This window comes from Scardinius erythrophthalmus (genome assembly GCF_964197995.2).
Source record: "Scardinius erythrophthalmus genome assembly, chromosome: 24".
In the NCBI taxonomy this organism is placed as follows: domain Eukaryota; kingdom Metazoa; phylum Chordata; class Actinopteri; order Cypriniformes; family Leuciscidae; genus Scardinius; species Scardinius erythrophthalmus.
In genome coordinates, this window is record NC_138244.1 from 30,687,340 (window position 1) to 30,694,741 (window position 7,402).

General features: G+C 36.8%; 1 gene segment (V, D, J or C); it reads right to left on the reverse strand.

Moving 5' to 3' along the window:
• Positions 1-624: 624 nt before the first annotated feature.
• LOC308684660 (immunoglobulin lambda constant 7-like) lies at positions 625-3,076 on the reverse strand. The segment is given in 3 exons: positions 3,005-3,076; positions 2,745-2,793; positions 625-1,695 (listed from the first exon to the last, which is right to left on the reverse strand).
• Positions 3,077-7,402: the final 4,326 nt, after the last annotated feature.

Consider the following 7,402-nt stretch of genomic DNA (forward strand, 5'->3'; position numbering starts at 1 on the left):
TATTAATGTTTATTGACACATTTTTATAATAAAAAAGGAGTTGTAGTTAAAAGTGTCTAATTGGTCTGATTACCAAGCTCTCCATAAAACAAACAAAACAAGCCCTTCAATTTAATAAACTAACACATATTATAAAGACATTTCATATTTACTGGTATTAGATGATTTGGTAATTGCATTGAATAGATTAGACTTTAAATAAAAACATTTGCATTTGGTGTGTAAAAGGTGTTTTTATGCTGAGTTTCCGCTGTTCTGACCAGCGTGTGGCGTTTCCAGAGCTTCAATACAGTGAATCATTATGCAAATCAATCGGTTCAATGGTTTCTAAAAGCTTTGTTTCTCCATCACTAGAGCAACATGATTCTGGTTCACTCTTGAGTTGATAACAGCAGGCCAGAGAGCAAACTTTGCCTGGCCCACCTCCACTTCTGGCTGGGTCCCCGGCCCAAAACTGGCCCAACACACTGAACATGGACACACAGAGCTTCCTCTGGCCCAGATGTGGCCCACACCCTGTAAAGTGACTCTTATTGACTGATATGGCCCAGGTCTGGCCCAGGCACTGTAAGACAGATCTGGCTGAGAGTCGGCTGGGCAGAAACTGGCAGTGAAACACACATTCAACCAAGAGTTTTTATTATAAAATTAACAAATACACTTTAATATAAACATGTATGAACAATGAACAAATACACTATGATGTTATCATTTATTAACAACACACTGATTCTTCATTTGTGATCATGTATTAGTTATGATTTTCATAACATTTTCATATATATTTACACCATTGTCTATAAATGTAATGATTAACAATTAGTGTCAGAACGGCTGATTATTGATCTTGATCTTTTTTATGATATTTTTATATAATAAAGTTTTTAATCTCCTATAATGATGAGTTTGTCTGCGCTGCTTCACTAAAGCAGAAGTGAAAGTGTTCCAGTCCAGATCATGTAACCAATCAAAGAGTGAGACTGAAAAGCCCATTTGCATTGTCAGGGTGGAGTGATTGTGATCCTCTCAGAATAGAGCAGCTCTGTCTCCAGAGACCATGTTCAAACCCCAAGAGCTTTATTTGACATTTACTGCTACATCAACCTTCTGAAAAGCACCTGCATCTTCATCTGTTAGTTGAATGATGTTGTCAGACACAAAGTGAACTTGTTGAGAAGCTTTATTGAATGTTGCAGCAAACACAGCAGATTGAAAGATCACACACACACACACACACACACACACACACACACACACACACACACACACACTCGGCTTCAGTATTGAGTTGTAAATCACTCCAGCTGCAGCACTAGACTCATGTGAATCCTGCCTGACACAGGACACTCAGATACGGCTCATCTTCAGGAGAGAAACATCAGCACTCAGAGCTCTTGTGGAACGAGACCTCATGAGGAGCTCCATCATGTGTTACTCTGCAGACGTACAGCTCTCCCTCTTCCCAGCGTGCTTTGCTGAGGGTCAGGACGCTACTGCGGCTGTAGCGGCCGTCCTGCTGGCTCTCTGCGCTGGTCAGAACCCCCTCGGTGACCTCTGACCCGTCCAGTGTCCAGCTCACCAGCGCCCCCTGTGGAGAGTAAGAGCTGAGCAGGCAGAGCAGTGCGGCTGAGTCTCCAGAGATCTGCAGAGAAGAGGGCGGCAGCAGAGACACTGAGGGCTTCACTGTGGGACCAGCTGCAGGAGACAAACACAACACATTTACACACACACAACACACTTTGTTTAAAGCTTTCATACATATTGCATTATAAAAGTAGTTTAATGCATTAATTATGCACTGCTATATACATTAAAATGCATGTATGATCTAATCAATAAGTGTAACAGCAGTTATAACACATATTATCTATTATCAGGCCGATCTGACTGCTTTAATTCCAGCAATTATTCACTCTGAACATAAATATCTTACATTTTGAGATATTCACCTGAACTGAAAATGTAACTCAATTTCAAACAGAGTTAAAACACAATTGAATCATACAGAATGAACAAAACACTGAATTATAAGCACAACATGAGCAAAAGAGATTCAGTATCATTGACTGAACTACAGAAAGTAGCAACATTTACATTCTGATGTCAAATCTCTTTTTCCATGTATGATTTCTACAATAAAAGATGAACAGAATTGTATTTATATAATATATATATATATATATATATATATATATATATATATATATATATATATATATATATATATATATATTGAAAGGAATAATAATAAAAAAAACTTTTAGATAAAATATCAAAATATCAGTAACACTTTAATTAAAGCCTTTATATATATTGCATTATAAAAAGTATTTTTAATGCATTAATTATATATTGTTTTACACATTATAATGCATGTATAATCTCTCAATAATTGTAACCGCAGTTATAACACATTATAATATTATCTATTCATTGTTACACCTCCAAAAAATTATAATACACTAAAACTCATGACAAACAACCAATTCTAGATGTAACAAGTAATTTGCAAATATTATAAAACATTTCATCTTTGGATACAGTTATTTATGAAAACATATGACATTATAACATACACTATTGATAGCTTTATAATGCATTATACATAAAGGCTTCAAGTAAAGTGTCGCCACAATATCTAATAATCATTATTATTAATAAATGTTGTTCTTGTTTCCACTGTAAAACACTTTCTGAAATCTAAATTGTATTTTTTTATTAGGTGATTAAATAGACAGACTTACCGATCACCAGTTTAGTTCCTCCACCGAAAGTGTACCACAGTGATACAATCTAATGAAACGCTCGTACAAAAACCTCTATTCCACTCGAGTGAACACACACTCCAGCAGAGAGAGAGAAACAACACTTCAACACACTGATATTAGAAGATCCTCAGCTCTTCTCAACACTCACTCATTCAGATTTGACTAAATGCTTTCTGATATAACACTGTTTAAAGAAATATATTTGATGAGCTGTGACCTCTGAGGTGACCTTTGACCTCTTTGATCATGGATGATGTTGTGGAGTTTCTCATAATGATGCTTCTGTTCTTCATATACAGATCAATCATCATGATTCACAGAAAAACCTGCAGCTTCAGACTTCAATCTTCAGTGAAAATCTCTTCAAATAATGAGTTTATTGAATATTAGAGCCAAAGTCAATAGAAAGTGTCAACAATGAAAATATAAAAGGTATTTTGCATGTTCTACACAGTCAAGCATGTTTTCATATTCAAGGTCTGTTCTAAAAGTATCTGGACTGGTTATGAATCTCCACACAAGATCATGAAATGTGAACACGCTCTAATATGTCTCCATCTTTAACAGCCTGTTTCTTCTCCATTTGATGATTTCAGACACACATGAGGCTTCATGATAGATGGAGTGACACCATGAACTCTGATTAGAGATTCACAATCAGTCCTGATACTTTCTGAACAGACTCATGATTCATGATCTTACTTTAGTGATGGCGCTTCATCTAGTGGAAGTGTAGCAGTGATGATGGTCACATGACTGAATATGGACACAGAGATGGACGTTCATCTGCACATCCTCAGTGTCTCAGGAGTCACAATAAAAATACAAAATAAAGTCATGATTCTGTAACTCTAGTGTATATTAGTTTGTTATCAGCACAAGCTGTTGTAAATCCTGCCCACTTCTTTGCATTGTCAGCACATGCTTCAGTGCTCTGAGAGTGTTTATAGTGCTGTGAGTTTAACACTTCATGACTGAGAGCAGAACACAATCTTCATCATCACACAAGACTAAACTACAGCAATGAACACAATCAACATCTTCATCTGGACCATTGCACTGTTTATTCAAGGTTTGTGTAATACAGTTTTTATAATGATTATTACTTCTCTTAAAATGTACATCATATACATTATTTTCATTTTTTTTCCTGTTTTCTTTTAGAGTGTAGAGGACAGTATACTGTAACTCAGAGTCCATCAATACCAGCAGTTCAACCAGGAGAAGAAGTCAGAATAAACTGTAAAACCAGCAGTGATGTGCATGGTTTAGCCTGGTACTCACAGAAACCTGGAGAAGCTCCTAAACTCCTCATATATTATGCAACAACCCGTAATACTGGAACTCCATCTAGATTCAGTGGCAGTGAATCTGACAGTGATTTTACTCTGACCATCAGTGGAGTCCAGACTGAAGATACAGGAGATTATTACTGTAAGAGTGCACACATTATCAGTGGTAGCTGGGTGTTCACACAGTGATAAAGAGTCGTACAAAAACCTCTGTCAGTCAGACGTCACAGTGACTGCACTGATACAGCTGAGAGAAACTGCAGCTGCTGATGGAGGATCACAAACTACACAATATCAATGTTTAGTTCAAAGTTTCTAAAGACCTTAAAGGTAAATATGATACAAACTACACAATGGTGTAAACACAAACGTTTGGTCACTGCTGCAAGAACGTCCAGATGATGTCCCTTTGAGGTTCCCCAGACACTGAGACGCTGCATGCTGTGCTCAGGTATTATTACAATAATTTTATGTAGTATTGGACAGGATTACATTAAAATATTTTGGTTTGAATCTATAATTTGCTTTTCTTCTGTTTAATCTTAATTAAATAAAGATTATCCTGGATAATATCATATGGCCTGCTGAGGAGGAGGATGATGACGATGAGGATACACGCTCACTTCACATTAAATGTCGCATTGCAGAGTACCTCCGTCGTTCATTGAAAGTGGTATGATAGTTATTCTGTGTCTGAGTTGAATCAAGACTTATTTCAAAATGTAACAAATGTATTTACTAATATATATTATTAATACTACTGTTTCTAAGCAAGTTACACTTCAACAACTTGTGAAGTTCTTGGTCGGATGGGAGCTTCCCTCATGTGGCATGAAGGTTGAAGTGGTCTGTGCTAATCATCCAAGATCATCAACATGTTTTTAAATCCTACGTTTACCTGGTCACTACAGTACATTTAATGAGTTTTCTATGGATCTGGAGGCCTGTATTGCAACATGTGACACTGGATTTGGGTTGGTGTAAAGGTGTAGTTGAATTGGGATAAATTTGCTTCTGAGCCAAACGTTCAGTCTGAACGTTAGCCAAACTGTCAGTAAAGCTGTTTGACTCTGATGAGTCTGAGGTGAGTCTGTATCTCGTCCTGATCTCTCTTCGGTCTCGTCGTGAGCTCTCAGTCTACAGCAGCTTTTGCATTCAGAGGGTGTTTTATATGATCAGCACATGCTTCACTCTGCATGTGTTTATAGCTCTATGAACTGAACATGACATGATCAAGAGCACTTCTTCATCAACCAACAAACATGACTTTCAGCATCATCTTCCTCTTGACTCTGGCAGTGTTTAGTTCAGGTTTGAATAATGATTTATGATTGTATTTTCAAACACTAATAACACTATATCATTACAATCAACATCACTCTTGTGTTTATGAAGAGAATGAGTCAGTGTTTCAATATGATCATCATGTTTTAGGTGTAATATATGATCCTGTCATTCAAACTGAACAGACTGCATTCAGTCACTTCTGCTGTCTGGATGTGATGCTTTCCATTTGAGACAGAAACTTTTACATTCTTACACAATTACTGTCACAACGGCTGATTCTTGAGTTGTGATCATGTATTTTAAATTATTAGGGGTTCAAGCATGCAATGCTGAAACCCTATTGTAATTGTAAGGATTCGTAAAACGCATCGTGCAGGCCAAACCGTAAGGCCTAGAGACGTGAAACCTGGCCAGATGGTAGGCCTCAATTTGGGGACAACCTATCAGAGTATGACCCCGATTGGCCCATAGGTGGCGCTACAGCGACCAAAAGTACAAAATCGCCCATAACTCTTGGACCGTTTGATCCCTGGCTGAAGGCGGACAAAATGGTTATCTCCAAATTCAATTTAGGCAGGACAAATTTTCTGCTATGTCGTATTTTGTTCAAAACCTACTTTTGCGAACTAGTCCCTGGTTTTTCGCCCAATCGGAACCAGACCAGTCTAGGACAATTCTCTAGATCACTAATTATTGAACTTTTGCATTTGGGTGGCTGTAACAGGGTCATTTAGAAAAGGGGCGTGGCAAAATACACTAAAAAGCCTATAAATCCCAAATGAAAACTCAGAACTTCACCAAAATTGATGAGCATATGTGTCATAACATGGTGAAGAAGCATGCAGAGTTTCATGGAGATTCATGGAATAATTATCGAAAAAGTTAAACTTTTGCATTTGGGTGGCTGTAACAGGGTCATTTAGAAAAGCCTTCATTCTTATTAGGGGTTTAAGCACGAAGTGCTTGAAACCCTATTGTAATCGTAAGGGTTTTTATTATTATTATTCTGCCGTAAAACGCATCGTGCAGCCCAAACCGAATTTCACGAAAATTGGTGAGCATATGTGCCATAACATTCTAAACAAGCGTGCAAAATTTCATGGAGATCGGACCATAGGTGGCGCTATAACTGTCAAAAATCTTTGAAAACCATATATCTTTTAATTATGTTTTAATTAACAGTGTATTCAGACAATACACAGATGTCAAATACTTACAACTTTGCTAACTACCAGAGTTGGTCTGGAACTGTAATTCTTTACATATACACATTGAAATGTTGTTGCACATACTGTACAACTGAAATATAAATATCACGGCCAAAACACTCTGATGGCCCCATTGGGTCCATTGCAACCCAGTGAGCGGGCCCTCTATTCCTGGATCCTGGATCCCAGATTCAGGCTCTTCAGGGAGGCCACTGCTTTCCCAGTCACTCAAGGGAATGTTGATGTCCTATATGAATGAGATCAAAAAAATATTTTATTTTGCTGTACATTTAGAAAATAATGCCTTCCCTTAAAGCTTAATATTACTGTGAGAATAAGAAACAATGACAAATGCTTCCTGGATGGTCAATGACTATATCTCTTGTGATAGTTCTGTGTGAGTCCCTGCTTTGTCCTGAAACTGTTCAAGGCTTTTTAAGAATGTCTTCACACCACTGTTACGACCCGGCTCAAAGTCATAACATAAAGAGGACAACTGACAAGATGAATTCAAATAAAGAAATTGTAAATTTATTTAAAGTTAACCCTTTAGAACCTGATGCTAAAATAGGTGTTTTTCACATAATTTGATTTTTTGACTGTAAAATTCTAAAACAATGTGCTATCTTCATGTGCAAGGTGTCATCTTTTTCAGAAAAAGATAAGCTTTCAACAAATTACAGTTATTGACCATTATTGTGTGTGGGGAGTTTGTAAATATAATTTAAATTGACAAAAATAAAAAAACGAGAATAAATTTACTGATTTTTATTTAGAAAAAAAACTGAAAAAATCATGAACGAAAGAAACTAACACTTTAAAGTTGAAAAATGAACTATAATACATA